Source organism: Pleurodeles waltl, chromosome 1_2 (genome assembly GCF_031143425.1).
Source record: "Pleurodeles waltl isolate 20211129_DDA chromosome 1_2, aPleWal1.hap1.20221129, whole genome shotgun sequence".
Lineage (NCBI taxonomy): Eukaryota > Metazoa > Chordata > Amphibia > Caudata > Salamandridae > Pleurodeles > Pleurodeles waltl.
Genome location: NC_090437.1, coordinates 1,085,884,884 through 1,085,906,541, shown reverse-complemented (window position 1 = coordinate 1,085,906,541; position 21,658 = coordinate 1,085,884,884).

Sequence of the window (21,658 nt, the reverse complement as noted above, 5' to 3'; positions counted from 1 at the left end):
TGAGATGATTTGCAAATGAAATCCTTACTCCTCAGTATTCATGGGGCAGAATTTGTGGGAATGGTAGAGAAAGTCAATGTAATGATGTGCACATGCGTAACGAGGCAAAATACGTACATAAGATCCTCTATTATGTCTTCCAATGGTACTTTCACACTTTCAGTGAATGCAAGTCATCATTTTGCTTTCTCTAAATAGAAATTAGGAGCCCTTTGTTCCCAAAATAATAACCAAATTCTACAGACTTGAATAAAGGGGGTTATAAAGTATTGGCTATCTGTAAAGCCAGACAGGGGTGTAAAGCTAATTTAAAAGTAAGTCACTTTTAAAATCCAGGACTCTGGACTGAAATCTGAGGGAGAGCAAATGATCAAAGAGATTCTGGTTGGAATGTCACAGGTTAAATATCACAAAGTTGAGTTGAAATCCTGCTATTCAGATTTGGAGACAGGACAACCCAAACAACCGAATCCCTTCCAGGAAGTATGTTTTTCCTGGAATACCTGGAAGCTCCTTTGGATGTGAGTCTAGATTTCCCCAACACTCCCAGGCAGCGTCAAGTTTCCCCATGAGCAGCTACTAGCAAGCTATCACACCTTCAAGGCTATGGTACAGAGAAGCTTGTGCTGTAAAGATGGTACCCTGAACAAATCTCCATTCACAGAATGAACATACTCCGATCATGTTCACACAATTACACCATATACATTTAGAATGGATTAAACGACTGCCACAGGGGTGATTTTAGACTCCTTTTCAGGGGTGGAAATAAAAAAGATGGCATTTCACAGTATGGTGAGAGGACATAATCCACTTTACATGAATGGTAAGTACACCTCATGTACCGGATAGAATTGAAATTTGGTGTGAAGCAAACAATTACACAAGGATTAAAAGCAGAGTGCTGAGAACATCGAGATCACTAAGGAAAAGTACAGAATCAGCAAAGAAACATATGACATTGGCATAAATACATAGCTTTCTTCACGATGTAAGGACTTTTATCCCTATGCAGCTTTTTTTAACAAAACATGTAAAATTAAAAATCACCATCAAATATAGAAAAACAACACTTTTGATTTTCACAGTTCATATTTTACTTTAAAATGGATCCAGAAACGTTATCAAATTACATTCTGCTTCCTTAAAGTCTCCACTTAGGAGAAGGGCGCAGATCTCGTAAAAACTGAATTCAAAAAGGAAAATAAAAGAGTCGCTCTTCAGTTAAACCTAGATACCTAAATAATAGATGTTTAAGATTTTGTACTGGTTGATTACAAAGCGTACACTAGCATACATCTAACAGAGGCTCAGTCCAGAGCACTTCCATTGGCCTGTCGCTAGACCAGGTCCTACATTCATCAGCTCACGCCTATGCCTAGTCGATTGAAGAGCCCCAGGTATCGGGGGTAAATTAACAAGCCATAATTTGTTAAGCATTGTAATAACGTGCCACACACATATGTAGTAGAACGAGGTTTATTGACAGACTCCTTGCATAGCACCTCATCTCCTGTCGCCTCCTACTCGGCTCTCTACACCAACATTCTAAGGTGCACTCCCGGTTGTTCCGTTCTCCAACATTCTGTAGGAGATCCTTGGAGCGCTCCACTTTTACAAGGAAAAGTGGTACATATAGTTACACAAGGTTAAGCTTCCTAAAAGATAAGATGATAATGCTTGTGTAATGAATACACTATATAACTTGAATAACGTTCCTATGTGAGTTAATGACAATGTTATAACAAATCATAACACTTTCCCCATCCCACCAATACATAATGGAGTCTGCACCTCAATTGTATATTACTACTGCATAATATAGTCCTTGTGCCATGTCGGACGAATTTTCCTCCTTGTGGGATCAGTTGGGCTTCTCCTCGTCGTAGTATCACTCAGTATCTTGCTTTTTCCCTGTTCAACATCCAACTCGGTGCCTTGGTCTCGAGTTATGCGGTCCATACTCCATATGCGACTGTCCTCCAGGGTCACCACATTCTTATGCACCTTCGCGGAAGTTAAGGGAACACCTTTGTGAGGAGAGGATATAATTCAGTCCTGCGCTGCTCCTCAGCAGTGTGCTGACGCCGCTGGACTCCCAGTGTACACGCACCAGGTAAGACCTTTGGTTCCACCGTAAGGCACCCATGCTGCTTTTCTCGCACTGACAAACGAGCGCGGTGCTCCTCACCACAATTGTCTCTCTGAGGTGCTGAACCGATCAGGGGCAAGGAGTCTTCACTGCCCCTGCGCAGATCCCATCCTGGTCGCCAAAGTCCTCTGTGATAACGCGCCACACACATATGTAGTAGAACAAGGTTTATTGACAGACTCCTTGCATAGCACCTCATCTCCTGTCTCTGCCTCCTACTCAGCTCTCTACACCAACATTCTAAGGTGCACTCCCAGTTGTTCCATTCTCCAACATTCTGTAGGAGATCCTTGCAGCGCTGCACTTTTACAAGAGAAAGTGGTACATATAATTACACAAGGTTAAGTTTCCTAAAAGATAAGATTATAATGTTTGTATAATGAATACACTATGGCCCTCATTCTGACCCTGGCGGTCGGTGATAATGCGGCGGCCAAGCCGCCAACAGGCCGGCGGTCCAAAATATGCAATTCTGACCCTGGCGGGAACCGCCAACACAGCCCGCCGCATTAACACTCCGCCCGCCACGGCGGAACAAACAAACAGCGCGGCGGTCCCCGCCAACAGCCAGGCGGCAGACAATGTACCGCCCACCCTATCACGACCCACCAATCCGCCACCTTTTCCGGGGCGGGAGCACCGCCGATAAAAACACGGCGGAAACAGACTACGAACGGGAAAACGCTCACCTCTACGCACTCCACGCGAGATTCCGGCAGTATGGAACCCGAGTTGCAGGTCATCCCCGCACTCCTATACCTGCTCCTGTACCAGGAGCACGCCCGGCGGCGCGGAAGACATCGGTGAGTACTGCACCTACGACACAGGGGAGGGAAAAGAGTACCGGCACACACCCACCCACCCACACCCACTACAACACACACATCAATGCATTCCCACAGATCACTGTCACAACCCACAAACCCCCCCTCCGAAATAATGCAAAGACCAAAAGAAGAGATCATAAACGGGCAGATATATTGAAATATGGACACCAGTAATCCCAATAAATAAATAAACTATGTCCAAAATATATACAGCTACTAAATGTAGTCCAACCACTGTCCGTGGACCACAGGGGTCCTGTGCAAAGGGGCAAGGCCCAGTCCCACGACAAGAACTCCACGGAGAGAACACTGCAGGGGCATCAGAAAGAAAATAGGACAGGCACCTCAGGGGGAAGGGAAGGGGGGGCACCTCAGCCACTTGAGTACACGACGCCAGATCCACGAGGGGACTCCATGACCACTGGCCCATCCTGGGGAGAGCAAAGCCACAGTCCATACAGTCCATACAGTGGGTGGCCTGCCCACTGGGCCATCCTGTGGAGAGCAAAGCCACAGTCCATACAGTCCATACAGTGGGTGGCCTGCCCACTGGGCCATCCTGGGGAGAGCAAAGCCACAGTCCATACAGTCCATACAGTGGGTGGCCTGCCCACTGGGCCATCCTGGGGAGAGCAAAGCCACAGTCCAAACAGTCCATAACAGACTCCACTGCCACTGGAGGAGGCATGTTGGCCAGAGGACATCCTGCAGCCCTGCCCGAGACAGATCCTGCCCTGCCACGTCTGCCAAAGGGCCAGCGGTTCTTGCCTTGAAGGGCCCAGTTCAGCGCTTCTTGCCTTGAAGGGCCCAGTTCAGCGGGTCTTGCCTTGAAGGGCCCAGTTCAGCGGTTCTTGAGACGGCGGTCCCCAGCGGAGCGGTGCTTGAGACGGCGGGGCCCAGTTCAGCGGTGCTTGAGACGGCGGGGCCCAGTTCAGCGGTTCTTGAGACGGCGGGGCCCAGTTCAGAGGTTCTTGAGACGGCGGTCCCCAGCGGAGCGGTGCTGGAGACGGCGGGGCCCAGTTCAGCGGTGCTTGAGACGGCGGGGCCCAGTTCAGCGGTTCTTGAGACGGCGGGGCCCAGTTCAGCGGTGCTTGAGACGGCGGGGCCCAGTTCAGCGGTGCTTGAGACGGCGGGGCCCAGTTCAGCGGTGCTTGAGACGGCGGGGCCCAGTTCAGCGGTTCTTGAGACGGCGGTCCCCAGCGGAGCGGTGCTGGAGACGGCGGGGCCCAGTTCAGCGGTGCTTGAGACGGCGGGGCCCAGTTCAGCGGTTCTTGAGACGGCGGTCCCCAGCGGAGCGGTGCTGGAGACGGCGGGGCCCAGTTCAGCGGTGCTTGAGACGGCGGGGCCCAGTTCAGCGGTTCCTGAGACGGCGGGGCCCAGTTCAGCGGTGCTTGAGACGGCGGGGCCCAGTTCAGCGGTGCTTGAGACGGCGGGGCCCAGTTCAGCGGTGCTTGAGACGGCGGGGCCCAGTTCAGCGGTTCTTGAGACGGCGGTCCCCAGCGGAGCGGTGCTGGAGACGGCGGGGCCCAGTTCAGCGGTGCTTGAGACGGCGGGGCCCAGTCCAGCGGTTCTTGAGACGGCGGGGCCCAGTTCAGCGGTTCTTGAGACGGCGGTCCCCAGCGGAGCGGTGCTGGAGACGGCGGGGCCCAGTTCAGCGGTGCTTGAGACGGCGGGGCCCAGTTCAGCGGTTCTTGAGACGGCGGGGCCCAGTTCAGCGGTTCTTGAGACGGCGGGGCCCAGTTCAGCGGTGCTTGAGACGGCGGGGCCCAGTTCAGCGGTGCTTGAGACGGCGGGGCCCAGTTCAGCGGTGCTTGAGACGGCGGGGCCCAGTTGAGCGGTGCTTGAGACGGCGGGGCCCAGTTCAGCGGTTCTTGAGACGGCGGGGCCCAGTTCAGCGGTGCTTGAGACGGCGGGGCCCAGTTCAGCGGTGCTTGAGACGGCGGGGCCCAGTTCAGCGGTTCTTGAGACGGCGGGGCCCAGTTCAGCGGTTCTTGAGACGGCGGCCGGTCTATGGCCAACTGCTCATTGCCTGGTGGTGCCCTCCTGGGCAGCGGGGATGGTGCTCCTTCAATGCCCACCTGGGCTGTGGGTGGTGGGGCCCTCCTGGCCAGCTGGGCTGGGTCCTCCCTGGCCAGCGGCTATGGGGGTGGTGGGCTCCTCCTGGGCAGCAGGCCTGCAGCCTGACCTCTCCGACTTGCTGCCCTTGCCCTCCTTAGTCGGGAGTCTGTGGCCCTTTCCTCCCTTTGGAGCTGTGGCTGGTGACTGTGTCTGGGTGGTGTCCGGGGGGGATGTAGAAGCCGGGCTCCTGCGGCGCCCCTTCCGCCTTCTGCTCCTCTTCCCAGGGGGTGGGCTGGCTGTCCCCTTGCTGCTGGGCGAAGATCCAGACATGCGGGCTGGTGGGCTCCAATACCCCTGCACCCTTGTCAAGGGGGCTGCAGGGCTGGTGGTGGCTGAGGTGCTCTTCTTACCCCGACGAGAAGGAGGGGGGGCTCAGGGTCAGGAAAGAAGTTAGCAGTGGCGAGGAAGAGTTTCTTGGGACAATGGAGAGTGGTAGGTACAGTGGGAATGGGAGTGGAGGGAGAGGATGTGGTTGTAGGTGAGTCACGTTTGCTGTCTTTGGGTGCAGGTGCAGGAGGGATAGGCTGTCGTGAGGTGGATGGCTGTTGGGTGGGTGGGTGGCTGCGTTTGTGTGGTGTGGAAGAGGGGGTGACAGACACAGTGGGAGAGGACACAGGGGACGTGTAAATGGCAGTGGGGGTGGTGACTGCACGTGTGCGGACTGGACTGGAGGGTGTGCTGGTGATGGAAACACTGGCTGATGGTGAGGTGAATGGAGGTGTGAGTGTAGACGTCACAGGGAGGGAGGAGGGATACGAGGAGGTGGGGGTCACAGAGGTGGTAGTGACTGTTGGCATGTCTGCATCGGAATGTTGCGTGTGTGAATGTCTGCGTGATCTGTGGTGCTTATGTTTGGATGAGCTTCTCTTGGGTGTTGAGGTGTGTGCAGGCTGGTCTGATGGTGTGGGTGGGACAGGCAGAGGAACAGGAGACTGGGAGGAGGGAGTTAGTAGAGGGAGGCAGGAGACAGGGACAATGGCTGCCGTCAGTGCTGAGGCCAGAGCCTGGAACGATCGCTGATGGGCAGCCTGACCCGAATGAATGCCCTCCAGGTACGCATTGCTGCGATGAACCTCCCTCTCCACCCCCTGGATGGCATTCAAAAGGGTAGTCTGCCCAACAATGAGCGTCCTCACGAGGTCAATGAGCTCCGCACTGAGGGCAGCGGGGGTAACAGGGGCAGGGCCTGAGGTGCCTGGGGCGAAGGAGATGCCCGGCTTCCTGGCAGAGCGGGCACGGGGCGAACGCTGAGGGGCTGCTGGGAGGGCGGAGATGGTGTGCTGGGTGGCGGCTGTACCTGTAATGGCGGGGGCACGGATGGTGCCACCCCCGCAAGGGAGCTCCCTTCCGAGGACGTGTCCGTGTCGCTGCAGGGTCCAGTCGTCCCCGTTGTGGAGCTCCCCTCGCCCTCCGTCTCACTGGTCCAGTCAGACTCTGTGGCATGGCCCTCCTGGGCCATGTGAGATGCAGCTCCCTCCTGCCCCGATGCCACTTCTCCTCCGCCTGATGATGCTGATGCACACAAGCACAGAAAGACAAACAAAAAGGGGGGGGAGAGAGAAATAAAGGGATATTGAGTACATGGATCTCCGGTACAGTTAGCGGACATGACAGACACAGATGCCCCCTGCACTAAGTTGCGCACTTGGGGTCCGCTACGCATTCCGTGGAACATGCCCTACACGCCTAGAGTTGACAACTGCACCCATGGATGACACGGCCCAGGGATGGCTGTACTGACACACTACTGAGGGTGGTGGCTGGGGACACAGGGGCTTACGGGGGTGCCCAGCCTACAGATATCGCCCTGGCCTAGGGGGACCCACAGCCCTCCTCCCCCACCCAGACACCTCCACTGCGCGACAACAGAGTAGATAATGCTTGGACTCACCCCCTTGTGTCTGCTGTGCTGCCCTCACGTGCCCATCCAAATCAGGGTAGGCCACCGCCAGGATCCGGAACATCAGGGGGGTCAGTTGACGGCAGGCACCCCGCCTACGTTGGGAGGCCATCCCCAGCAGAGACTCAGCGGTCTTCTTGGTCCCGCGGCGGATGTCCTCCCACCTCTTGCGGCAGTGGGTGCCCCGTCGATGGTGGAACCCCAGGGTCCGGACTTCCTTGGCGATGGCACGCCAAATCCCGATCTTCTCATGGGCGCGGACCTATGTGACACGTACAGGGAGGGAGAAATACCACGTTCAAGTTTGTCTGCATTTTCGTTGCCAGTGGCCCAACGCCCCCCATCCCCGCCAGGCCCCCCGCCATGCCCCCTGCCAGCCCCAACATGCCCCCCACCCCCGCCAGGCCCCCCGCCAGCCCCAACATGCCCCCCATCCCCGCCAGGCCCCCCGCCAGGCCTCCCGCCAGGCCCAACATGCCCCCCATCCATGCCAGGCCCCCCGCCATGCCCCCCGCCAGCCCCAACATGCCCCCCATCCCCGCCAGGCCCCCCGCCAGGCCCAACATGCCCCCCATCCCCGCCATGCCCCCCGCCAGGCCCCCCGCCAGGCCCAACATGCCCCCCATCCCCGCCAGGCCCCCCGCCATGCCCCCCGCCAGCCCCAACATGCCCCCCATCCCCGCCAGGCCCCCCGCCATGCCCCCCGCCAGGCCCAACATGCCCCCCATCCCCGCCATGCCCCCCGCCAGGCCCCCCGCCAGGCCCAACATGCCCCCCATCCCCGCCAGGCCCCCCGCCATGCCCCCCGCCAGCCCCAACATGCCCCCCATCCCCGCCAGGCCCCCCGCCATGCCCCCCGCCAGGCCCAACATGCCCCCCCATCCCCGCCAGGCCCCCCGCCAGGCCCCCAAGCCAGCCAGTGGCCCCAAATCCATATTGAATTAAACTCACTTGTTGGTCTGGAGGACCGTAGAGTAGCGCATACTGGGGGAGGATCACATCCACAAGTTTCTCCAACTCCTCTCCAGTGAAGGCAGCGGCCCTTTCCCCAGTCGCAGCAGCCATTGTCCCTTCCAGACCGAGGTCACAGCAACACTTGCAGTATAGGTCCTCTCCTGTGAAAGTTCAAGTCGCAAGTGGATAAGTAGATAGAAAATGGCGGTCACGTCCGCGGCGGTGCGTACCGCGGCGGTGCGTACCGCCACCGCCGGCGCCCTTCGCCATTGGCTCCTGAAACCCATAGGCTTCAATGTTAACCAATGCGGCTTCGCGCCGCGGTCTTCGACCGCTGACCGCCGCGGTGTGCCACGCCAGCGCATTGACCTCACATCCCATTGTCACACTTCACAGGTCAGGCAGCCGCCATTTCGAGGGTCCACATGGCTCAATTTCAACTGCGTCACACAGGCCTAGGCCTTGCATAGCCACTCAGACACGCCATTCACTGCATAGAGAATCGTTTACTGTGCTAGCTGTGAGTACGTACCTGTGGGTTGCTTGACTGTGTGCTCCATGTTGTCCTTCCTAGGCACCGTCCGCTGGGTTTGGCGAGGAGACGGATGAATCCTCGCGTGTACCGACCGCTGGTGGACCTGTCGACAATGGAAGAACGCCACATTATCCTGACCTACCGTCTTGACCGTGCCACTATACATGAACTGTGTGCCCAGCTGGAGCCCGACCTGATGTCCCCCATCCGCCAACCCACAGGGATTCCCCCTCTGGTGCAGGTCCTGTCAGTACTCCATTTCTTGGCAAGTGGGTCATTTCAGGCAACAGTGGGAATTGCTTCTGGGATGTCTCAGCCCATGTTTTCGAAGGTGTTATCCAGAGTGTTGTCTGCCCTGATGAAATACGTGAGGAGCTACATCATTTTCCCTGAGGTGGGCGAATTGGCTACAGTGAAGGGTGATTTCTACACCCTTGGACATATTCCCAACGTCATTGGTGCCATTGATGGGACCCATGTGGCTTTGGTTCCCCCAAGAGACAGGGAGCAGGTGTACAGGAACAGAAAGAGTTACCATTCCATGAACATCCAGGTGGTGTGTTTGGCTGACCAGTACATCTCGCATGTAAATGCCAAATTCCCAGGGTCAGTGCATGACGCCTACATCCTGAGGAATAGCAGCATCCCTTACGTGATGGAACCGCTAGAGAGACACCGTGTATGGCTATTGGGGGACTCTGGGTACCCCAACCTGTCGTGGCTACTGACCCCAGTAAGGAATCCCCGGACCAGGGCAGAGGAACGGTACAATGAGGCCCATGGGCGTACTAGGAGGGTGATCGAACGCACCTTTGGCCTCCTAAAGGCCAGGTTTAGGTGCCTGCATATGACAGGTGGATCCCTAATGTACTCACCTAAGAAGGTGTGTCACATCATCGTGGCCTGCTGCATGCTTCACAACCTGGCTTTGCGCCGCCAGGTGCCTTTCCTGCAGGAGGATGGTCGAGACGGTGGTGTTGTGGCAGCGGTGGAATCTGTGGAGAGTGACGAGGAGGAAGACGACGGGGCTGAAACAGACAACAGGGACAGAATCATTGAACAGTACTTCCAATAGGACACAGGTAACAATTCAAAGATAATTTAGTAAATCTGAACTACTCTCCTGCATCTCTGCTGCCTGTCTATTTGCCCCAGTGTATGATGACTGAGTTGTGGCTTTTCCCTCCCTATTTCAGATCTGGGGTCCCCACTACGAGTCCTGTGCTTCGTTTCCCCATGGACTACAGCTTTGTGGCAGCTGTTTGTTGACTTCACTATGTACAAGGACATATTTGCACTGTCATGTCAATTACAATATTTTGAAATCACAGCCAGACTCCAGATAGTTTTGTGCAAAATAGGTGTTTATTTCAGTGCTCAAAATGGGATGGGTGGTTTCAAGTGGGTGGGGGCTATGGTGAAGGAATGTCCATGGCAGAGTCCAGAGTAACAGTCACACAGGTGCATTGTCCAGAGGCCTGTGGAGAGATGGAGCATGGGCAGTTCAAGGATGGACAGGGTGACAATTTGGGACAGTGGGATGACATCAGGTGGTATCCTTTGCTGGCGGGGGTCTTGACATCCTACTCTGTCTTCTTGCGAGATCTCAGGGCCCTTTTGCGGGGTGGTTCTTCTCCTGCAGGAGGTGGGGGTCTGGTGGGCTGCTGTTGTGCGGGGGCCTCCTGTCCACTAGCGCCGGCGGAGGTGGTTGGCTGTTCTTGGTCCAGGCTAGTGGCAGGGGCCCTTTGTTGTTGTTGAGTGTCCGTCCTGGTGTTGATGAGGTCCTGCAGCAGCCCTACCATGGTAACCAGGGTGGAGGTGAGGGCTCTGATGTCCTCCCTGTACCCCCGATAGTGTTCCTCCTGCAGTACCTGGATCTCCTGGAACCGGGCCAGTACCGTCGCCATCGTCTCCTGGGAGCGGTTGTATGCTCCCATGATGGTGGTGAGGGCCTCGTGGAGAGTGGGTTCCCTGGGCCCGTCCCCCCCCTGTCGCACAGCTGCCCTCCGAGTTGCCCTGTTTCCCTGGGCCTCTGCCCCCTGGCCGGTGTGCCCACTACCACTGCCCCCAGGTCCCTGTTGTTGTTGGGGTGGTGGGTTATCCTGGGTGCCCTGTAGTGGTAGACACACCGCAGATTGACGCGCCCTGGAGACAGAGGCATGGGCCCGCTGGGTGGGAGCTGTGCTGGTGTTCCCAGAGGGGTTTGGGTCTGTAGTGGCCTGTGCCTGTGTGAGGGGAACCGACTGTCCAGAGGTCCCCGATGGTCCGGGCTGGTCATCAGTGTCCAGGTCGACAGAGCTGCTGTCATCGCTGACGGCCTCTTGGGTGGGGGGTGTGGAGAATTCTGGGCCCTCCGCGGCGGTGTGTTGACGGTCGGGTCCTGCAGGGGTATAGAGGTATGGTTATAGTTTCAATGTGTGGCATATGGGTGTATCTGTGGGTTCCCGTGTCCCCAAGTGCTGGCATTCGTGTGTGGGGGCTTTGGTGAGGGTGGCTTGTGGTGGGGATGTGTATATGCATTGGGCATGCTTTGGTGATGGGTGTCCATGCTTAGTGGACGCATGCAGGCCTAGGTTTTGGGATGTGTGGGTTGTGATGGTGAGACATTGGCAGGGAATAGGTGTGCTGGGGGTGGGGGTGAGGATGGTGGTGGGGGTGAGGATGGTGGTGGGGGTGAGGGTGGGGGTGAGGATGGGGGTGGGGGTGAGGGTGGGGTTCGAGGATGGGGGTGAGGGTTGGGGTATGATTTGGCATGCAGGTGGGGGGGAAGCAGTAGTGAAGCTTCAACTTACCAGTATCCATTCCTCCGCCGACTCCTGCGAGGCCGTCAGGATGCAGGATGTTCAAGACTTCCTCCTCCCATGTTGTAAATTGTGGGGGTTGAGGTGGGGGTCCTCCGCCAGTCTTCTGCACGGCGATGTTGTGCCTGGATACCATGGAACGCACCTTCCCCGTAGGTCGTTCCATCGCTTCCTGATGTCTTCTCGATTTCTGGGGTGCTGTCCCACAGCGTTGACCCTGTCGACAATCCTCTGCCATAGCTCCGTCCTCCGGGCAATGCTGGTGTATTGGATCTGTGTGCCGAACAGCTGGGGCTCTACCCGAACGATTTCCTCCACCATGACCCTGAGTTCTTCGTCTGAGAAGCGGGGGTGTCTTTGGGGTGCCCTGGGGTGGTGTGTATGATGTGTGGGGTGGAGTATGTGTAGTTAAGTGTGTTGAGTGTGGTGGTGTGTGTTGTTTTGTGTGTGGATATTGTGTGGGTGATGGTGTTGAGTGGCTGTGGCTGCTAGTTTGTGGATGGTGGTGTCTCGCTCTGGCCTTCTTTCTGAATTTTTGGTCGTAGGGGTTTGTGGGTGATGTGGGTGTGTGTTTTATATTGTATTGTGTGTGTGGGAGTGGTGTGTGTATGTGTATCAGGTGTGTGGAATTCAAATCGGCCAATGTGGCTGAGTTTTGTTCGTTTGTGTGTATTCTGACCGCGGCGGTGTGTCCCGCCAATGGAAAACCGCGTTTGAAAGACCGCCGCGTGGATTCGTGGGTCGTAATGGCATGGGCGTATTTCTGTTGGCGTGACGGTGGAGGTTTTGTCACCTCCACTTTTCCGCCGACCGCTGGTCTGGCGGTCTGTTGTGGCTGTCGGATTTTCGGAGGTTTGGCTGCTGCGGGTCAGAATGACCGTGGCGGGTTTCCGCGACCGCGGCGGGATTATGGAGGATTTCTGACCGGCGGTAGGCGCCTTTTACCGCCGAGGTCAGAATGACCACCTATATAACTTGAATAACGTTCCTACGTGAGTTAATGACAATGTTATAACAAATCATAACAAACATGTTTTAGAAAGAACTCTCACAGCCTCATTTGAATTCTGTGGCAACTCTGAAACTAAATGCCAAACGTGTAGACTCTTACCGCATCTAAGTCCCTGTTGCATCAACCCCATCAGGGACTTCAACCCAGACACGAACATGCTTAAGTACAGCAGGGGATGGTTTATGCTCACCAATAACTCTACCTTTTTCATTTAATCAGTGCTTAATTTATGCTTGTTGTTTCCGGTGCTGAGCACCAGCACTTATTTGTGAGGACCGGGGCTTATTCTTATGCCTCAAGCATTTGCTGCAAGCAAAAGACAAATATGGGAAAGACGGAAGAAAGAAAAACGACAAAGCATCATAAAGGGAGAAAATAGAAAGTTGCAGGATGAGCTGAAGGGGCAGGGGTGGCCATAAATGGATTTAAGAGGCCCAAGATGGCTTCAGGATTACCCTGCCTCAGTAGTCAGTGCTGGCAGATTTAATTACAGCAGCCTCGTGTTTAAGAGGAGGGCTTTGAGCACCAGCACCTCTTTATTTACAAATTAAGCACTGCATTTAATAGAAAGCAAACTAGAGGTATGCATGGCCCCATAGTTTTAGTTGGTTTTTATACTGGTTAGTGCAGAAAATGGAACCGGGATGACTAAAAAGAAAATAAAACTGTTTTCGGCTGAGATGATCCTCTGTTTTCTGAGCTCTGGGGAAAGATTATTCTACAATTCAGGAGAAAGGAGGCGGGAAGAGTCATCTCTAATGACCCTTATGTGTGGTACACATAACAATAACTGGTTCTCCGATAGCTAGGGGTGGTTTGGAATCTAAGATTGTATTATTGATTGACTATTCTGATAGCTTTCTTCTCCCAAAGTGTTTTTTTATCTTTCAAGATAATATAATAATCTCCTGCAACACATTAACAGTATCCCTAGGCAGATCAACTTTAGATTATTTGAACCATGTGGATTTCTATAAAACGATACCCAGTCGCAAACTAATAGGTGGTATGTTGTCTGTAATGTCAACTGTTGAATTAGTAATAAGTTACCAAATGAAACAGTCCAGAATTCTTTTGTCAATTCCTCTTCCCAATTTCCCATTTCTTATACTTCCACTTCTCGCATTTCACATCTAGCTAAGTGGCTATAACACATATTCCTATAAAATATACCTTGCTCTCTACTTAGCACCAGCTTTAAGTATATGAACAAACTATTAGGGTGCAGCTCTGTAAACCTGGGAATCTGGGAAGATGAAAGCAGCAGAAAAATATTGGTTCCTTTCGGATTAATGATGAAAATCAGATCCCATCTTTAGACAGCTGTTTGGATTTCCAGTGTCTGCCACACGGATCGCTATACTTGAAGACCTGCATACCGATCTATCGACAATGCTTTTTTCCAGCCTATTGGACGAGATCTTGTTGTCATCATTAATTGACTCCAAATTAAAGGCCTGCCCCATTCGCAAATCCATAACAGTGATTCTTCCCTTCATACTGGTTGCTTCCACATATTTGTTCTGACGATGACCCTGTTTAAATCACCTTCTATAGGGTTGAAATGTAGACAAATGAATTAGTGGACTGATTTAAGTTATTATGATGTACACACTCTAACTTTAAGTTATGTTGAGAATCCATATTTTTGATCAGCCCCTAGCAACCTGTGTATATATATTATTGTTAGATTTGACAGCCTTAGGGTATGTTCCACAGACGTTTTGCCTGCTTGCCTCCAATTCTACTAAATTCATTTTTGTTGGCCTTAGGACTCTGTGCACTTTACAACTGCTAACCAGTGTTAAAGTGCGTGTGCTCTCTCCCTAAAACATGGTTTGATTGGTATATAACTAATTGGCATATTTAATTTACCTATAAGTCCCTAATAAAGTCCACTTTGTGTCCCCTGGGCCTGTAAATTGTAATGCTCCTACTGAGCTACTTAAATAGCACCTTAAAACATGTCCCAGGCCCGCCATTGCAGCTTGAATGTAGTGGTACACTGCCATGTCGATTTGGCATCTAAAACCCCTTGCCAAGCCTTAAAATCCACTTTTATCATATATGTCACCTCTAAGGTAGACCCTAGGTAGCCCATGGGGCATGGTGCTATGTAATTATAAGGCAGGACATATACTTTTAAGTTTTACATGTCCTGGTAGTGAAAGAAGCCTACCCTTCTCATAGGATAACATTGGGGATTCCCTATTACATTTAATAAGCTGCAATTCGTGATTGGAAAGGAGTAGACCAGTCATGTTTAGTGCCTATCGAATTGTAATGATAAATCCTCTTTAATGATAAAGTCGGATTTATTGTTACACATTTGAAAATGCCACTTTTAGAAAGTTGTCTTTTTCCTGCTCTTTGCCCTGTGTGCCCGCAGCCTGTCTCCAATACACGTCTGGGGTGGGGTGATACCTGGGCCTTGTGCATTCCTCCTAGAAAGCCACACACAAAGGGAGCTTAGTGTGACTGATGGGCCATTCACATCCTGAAGGGCCATCCTGGGCAGGATGGGAGGAGGAGCTGGCCACAGCCTCGTACATACACCTGAATAAGCTGTGTCCTGTCCACACACCAAGAAGTGTTTAACCCCCTATAGTGAGTCTGGAGCCAGGGCAGGAATGGAGAACCTCTGTGCACTTCAAACCCCTTCTTTGAAGTCTCCCCCACTTCAAGGGTACCACTGGCTATAAGAACTGGACATTGGATCCTACCACTTCAGTACACCTCTGGACCTGTGGATCCTCTGCCAGGAAGAAGGACTGCTGTGCTGGTACAAGAAGTGCCACTCTGCTGGACTGCTGCTCTGGAAGAACTGCTTTCTTACTGTGCTGACCTGCTGCCTGCTGCCTGCTGCCCCGAGGACTGGACCCACACCACTGGACCCCAACACCCAAAATTACTTCAAGGGCCAGCTGACTTATCTTCTGTTTTCTGAAGACTCACAGACACAGAAGACTTCCAACTTTCATGCTACAGCACCTGGACTCTGCCATCAGTGAGTCCTGCCCTTCCAAGGGGTGCCAATCGAGTCCTGGGACCTTGGAAGTGGGTATAAAGTGCTGCTTCAATCAGAATCCCCACATCAGTGCTGCTGAACGGCTTGGAACCGTTGTATCTCTGTAGCAGCTGATGCATCACCGCTGCTGCAAGGATCAAGTGAAACACACAGCTGACTGCATGGCACATCACCTCCATTTCCAACTCATCTCCGACTTTGCATGGCTCGGAGCCAATGCCTTGCCTCTATCCCAAGGATCGACGACGCATTGCCTCCTCTGCTCCTCACATGTTCCTCAACGTCAATGCGAAAAAGGGTATTTTTGCAGCAGGCCACAGCTTTTCTCTGTATCCAATCCGCGCTCCATCATGGTCAGCTCTGAACATTCAGATTTGACCCATCTATGGCAACCAGATAGCCCCAGTTGGCGCTTTATGCTTTTAAGCACTACATTTCAGATTATTCTATAAAAATGTATACCCAAGTTCTACTTATAGAATTTTTGTTGTTTTGTTATTGTTTTGTTCATTAAACTATTTTTCTAACCAGGTGTTGTATCTTTTTGTGTGGTTTTCTCACTGTTTTAGTGTTTGAGGTGTTGCACAAATGTTTAACACATTGCCTCTTAAGTTAAGCCTGACTGCTCTGGTTCAAGCTACCACTTAGTTATAACTATGACCTAATTTCTATTTGTTTGACAAATCTTCACAAACTTTTCCACATAAAGTGTACCCAAGAATCGTCTTGTGCATGTGAACTTTCAGGGTGATTCGTCAAGCGGGGCCGAGAAAAGTGCATTTCCCATTTTGATTCCCATAGGGATTTTAGACATGACTACAGGCCAAACTGCTGGATGGAATTACATCAAATTTGGCAGAAAGGTATCTCTTGGTCCAGAAAGAGTGCTTTTTTTTGTAATTTGGTGTTCATCCGTTCAGCAGTTTTTGGAATATTAAAAGAAAGCCAAATTTGTATATGTGGAGGCGTGAAGGCTTCCAAATATGCCCAATCTCATGCAGAGATCTGATTGGCTGCCAACACTTCGACCAGGAAGTGTCGGCAGCCATTTTGAGACTCTGCTTCAGCCGAGCCTAATTTTCTTTTTTAAAACAAAAAAAAGAAAAGGGGGCAGGGTACCGTTACCTTACCTCCCCTAGCCTTGGTGCAGGGGTCACCAAGGGACCCCCTAAGGCTGGGCCTTGTGGTAAAATAGGAGCGGGTGCATAGGGCCACCTCCTAGGGCTTATCAAAGCCACAGGAACTGCCACATTCCCAGAGCACTGTATTTTATGTATGTAGAAGGTGCCCCCACAACACACCGTGCCCCACGGACCACCACCTCCCCAGGGCAGATGCTGTGAAATATATGTGGGGGCCCACAAAACCAGAAGAACAGATGATGGATGGAATGCTGAACAACGCAAACATCTACCCACAGCCACAAAGATCTGGGCGTAATTCATAATTTCTTTGTCCACTACGCCACTCCAGCTTGGACCCAGCGATATGCAAATGAGTCTTGACCCTGCTTTCCATGGGAACAATCCTGCCCGAACTGCCGGGCCAGGTCCTCCTTGGACCAGAAACAAGCATCCTGGGACCAGTTTTGGGGTATCGCCCCTTATCAGCCAGGCTAGCCTAAATCCAGTGGAGCAGTGAGCACGGGAACCACGTTCGGGCATACCTTCCCACTTAGGGTGACAAAGCCACAAAGGAACAGATGATGGACAGAATGCTGAACAATGCAAACATTCAGCCCCAGTCACAAAGATCTGGGTTTAATCCACCATTTTCTTGCCCACCACGCCGCCTCAGTTTGGACCCATCCATATGCAAATCAGTCTTGACCCTGCTTCCCATGGGAACAGTCCAGCCCGAACTGCCAGGCCATTTTCTCCCGAAACCAGAAACAAGCATCCTGCAAGGCCCCCCAAACCCCAAGAACCACCACCTCCCTGGGGCAAATGTATTTAAATTAATGTGCCCCCTCCGTGCCCAGGATCTGCCACCCTCCCAGGGTACAAATAAAATAATGTAGGGGGTCTGTTGTGGCCCCCCAGCGATTGCCGCCTCCCCAGGTCAACCCATACAATGCATGGGGGGCACACAGTCCCCCCCACGGCACGAATAAAATTATGTAGGGGGTCCATCGCAGACGCCTGGTTTCAAGGACCACCACCTCCCTGGAGCTAAATCTAAAAGATGGAGGCGGGCCACATGACCCCATCATAGAGCCATTTATAGCCCTGTTAGCCGCTGCCCCTCTCAGAGCCAGCTCCTGCTACCTCCCAAGGTGCCCACCTTCAAGAGGTAGCTATTTGTTTTTGCTTGGTGGGAGATGACAGCTCCTACCAAGCAAAAGAAAACATAACTCCACTTTCAGCAAGCAGGAGCTGTCAAACACCTCCCCTTGTGGAAAGCAGAGCTATCATCTCTTTCTAATTGAAGGAGTTCTCTGCATGCAGGAGCAATGCTGGCTCCCGCAGGAGTTGAGACCCGGCTAGGACCACAGGGCTTTGAGGCTCCCCACTACATTCCCCCAAAATAAAAACAAATAAAAACATAATCATTTTCATGGTGGAACTGCAGAACTGCAGTTTCACCCCCAAAATTATTTGATGAAGACGCTGGAGAAACAATCACATTGGCAATGTTACAGACACATAAGGTCACTAGAGAGATTTCCTTGACATCCTTTACGCAGCTGTAGTGTAGGGGATGCACTATCAATTTACAAAAATGAGGTAGCACTTACTAATTAGCCAGTAGAAATTACTCGATTTCGGTAGACATTTTGCCCAAAACAGTGGCACTCACAAATATAAACAAAGCAGGTGTCCACTTTGAAGCTGCACTTCTGTAAAGTGCTAATCATCCTACTTCGTGTGCATGGCCAAGGCAAAGCAAGTGTGTTTTCTTTGGATTTCCACCTTAGAAAGTTATCTGTAATCCTTGATGGAGGTGTTTGCATCCTTGCCTTTTTTAGTGCAATATCTCATTTAGAGACTGTGATGAGTGGTTTCTTGGCAACTGCTGCTACTGAGACCCAACCCTGTTGTGCAAGGCCAAAGGCCATGCGTGACGTGGGGTTGGGTGATATGTATTCATTTAAAAAAAGCAAAAATTACAGGGATGTTATAGTTAGGCTCACATTTTAAATGTACAAAACCATAGAAATTCACCTGTTATAGTTTTTTTGAGTAACAATAAATCGTTCCCTAAGGTAACTATAACTCGCACCCTCGCCAGGCACAGTTTTTCTATAAATATTTTTACAGCAAATGTTACATTGATATTATCAATGTTATTAAAGATATCATGAGTGCTGTAATATCTGGGGTAATTAGCAGTGCATGGTGAGGGCAAGAGTTATAGTTACCTTAAGGCAGGAGTTATAGTTATTCGAAATAACTCTAACAGGTGAATTTCTATGGTTTTGTGCCTTTAAAATGTGAGCCTAACGTCCCAGTACTCTTTGGTTTTCTCAATGAATACATATCACCTAACAATGCATCGCGTATGGCCTTTTTCATTTCTCAATGAATTTCTATGTTTATTTTAATTTCTATTTCCTAACTATAACGTCCCTGTAACATTTGTTTTTTTTAAACATATATATATATATATACACACCACAATACACTCTGGAATTCAGAAGCTCAGGCCCAGTAGTCAAGGCCGGGTTCTGGAAACTTCTAAAACATTCAGAAGTCATCTTTGTGTACCAGGAAAGCCCGGACACCTCCGAGGTGCTGCAAATTCATTTATTTAGGAAGCAGGTTTCCCCTAAAAAGCATTTCGGCCGTAGCGTTGATCACGGATAGAGACCGGATAAGACCAGACAGAAACAACGGACATCAATACATCTACATACAATATAATATAGACAATGGCGGCCATCTTTGAACATTGTTTTTGACCCTTATATTGTGCAATGATCTTGTTGCCCCCTGTTTCTACATAATCGAATGCAAATATTCCCCATTATCATAATGTCACACAGAGTATATCAGAGCAGAGATCTAAGTGGCTTGTGTTTCTATTTAGTCAAATGCAAATATTCACTGTTAACATAATATAATACAAATTGTGCCACAGCAAAACACAATGGGGGTTATTCTAACTTTGGAGGAGTGTTAATCCGTCCCAAAAGTGACGGTAAAGTGACGGATATACCACCAGCCGTATTACGAGTTCCATAGGATATAATGGACTCGTAATACGGCTGGTGGTAAATCCGTCACTTTTCCGTCACTTTTGGGACGGATTAACACCTCCTCCAAAGTTAGAATAACCCCCAATATCTTTCTTCAGAGTATTTCTCCCCAGATCACAAAAACCACTGCCAACTACCAATTATAAATAGTTTATTGCAGGCATTGGACTAAATATATCTACACACCATGCATAATTGTAATGACAATAATTCCTTTATATAACTGTAGAGATTACTCCTTAGTATATAAAATCATGTCACAATCAAGCCCAAGTGGGCAAAACTTAATGGTATCTATACACAGCATGATTTTAGTCTGGAAAGAAAAAACATAACACATATGTCTTGTAATGGCACTCACATCAAATTTAAATCAATATTGCAGAAACGGCCACAGCGAACCAACAAATGATCCCAAGTGGGCATCACTGCTAATCATCATGTTTCCCAGGAGACCAGCCTACTCTACAGCAATATAGCGACACACTCAATTAAGCACAGTATGCTACCATCCACTTTCATACTGTCACAACCTGTGTAAAATAAAAACAACATGTTGAGATCGGCCCCACACATATACAACATATATACACCATAAAAATGATACCATCCTTACAAAGAGGCTCAGTGTATTATTCAATACTATTCCATCTGTCTACCCCAAATGAACGCACATTTCTCCACTAGAGTTCAACCCAAGGGGATTAAGTGTATCAAAATGTATCATGTATTTGGACTCCACTACTCTCAATTCATGTTCCCTGTCCCCTCCCTGACTATTTACCTTAATTTGGTCAATCACTATAAATCAGAGTAAATTCTCATTCCCAAAATGATATTCATGAAAATGCTCACTACTGGGTAGCTTTGATCATGGTGCTTAATAGCCCTTTTATGTTGCAACACTCTTTCCCAGGCATATTGAATTGTGCTACCTACACATATCAGGCAGTACACACAAAAATCTGTATTGCAGTTGTAATGGCTTTTAATGAAATATTCCTTTCCATTACCTCTCACTCTCAATGTTTTTACAGTTTTCACTGTAATGATTTCTGACTATATATATATTTTATGTACAATACAACTTAGCACAAATTTCAATATTCATCTTCACTTCAATGTTTTGGATCAATTGTAATGTGACATGATAGTTTGAAAACAATTTTATATAGCGAATAAAATTAGCTATATAATCACATTGTATTGTTTGAAGCTCACAATACTTTGCATAGGAGGTTCAGGCTTAAAATCTTTCCAGAAGTGAACCATTTTTTTCTGCTGCATTTTCCTGCTTTGACTGACGTATGTTTGTATCATGGCACTCAGGTGAGAATTTTAACCATATCCAAATTCAAGAAGTATACTGAGCCTGAATACTTTTTAAATACCTTTCATTAATGTCCAGCAAAACTACAAAGTCTTTATAATCTGCAAATAAAGCCTATGGAGAGAACCAGTGCCCTGTCCAAGGCAGGACATATTTCCCACTTGGATATTTATCAATTCTCTTTAGTCAATCTACATCTAGCTGACTTGTTAATAATCGGTTCTTATATCTCATTGTTATTTCCTCTTAAGACAAACCTCCTTGAGTCCACATTCAGTCTCTGAATCGAATGACCCTTACTGCACTTTCCTGGTGTTGAGCTACTGATCGGCCTAATATATCAGTATAATAAATTGTTCTACGGGTTTCTCACTGGCTCTCATATATGCAACTGGTATTCTCTAGTGATTCTAATATTAAAATAATAGGCCTCTTGAATATGTCAGACCCAGTAAATAAATAGGTATTTTATGCAATGCCTCTTTCAAATTGACTGATGCAAGTTCCACAAAGCTGATCAAAAATTCCCCTGTCTTCATGCTCGAACACTACAAAGCAATAAGCACTGAACTGAAACAATTGTCGTAAAAAACTAACGTCAAGGAGCTGAAGGTCAACAACACGCCAACGAAGTTTGCATTTATAAGTTTGTTTACCCACAAGAAGGTCTGTGAGTGAATGTATTTTTCTATGTGAAGACTCAGGAATGGCAATTTGAGGGGTGGATGCCCAGTACGTTTGTGAACACCCACCTATGTATATGTTTATGGCAATAAGCAAACTCTTTGTCTCCTTTTTACACT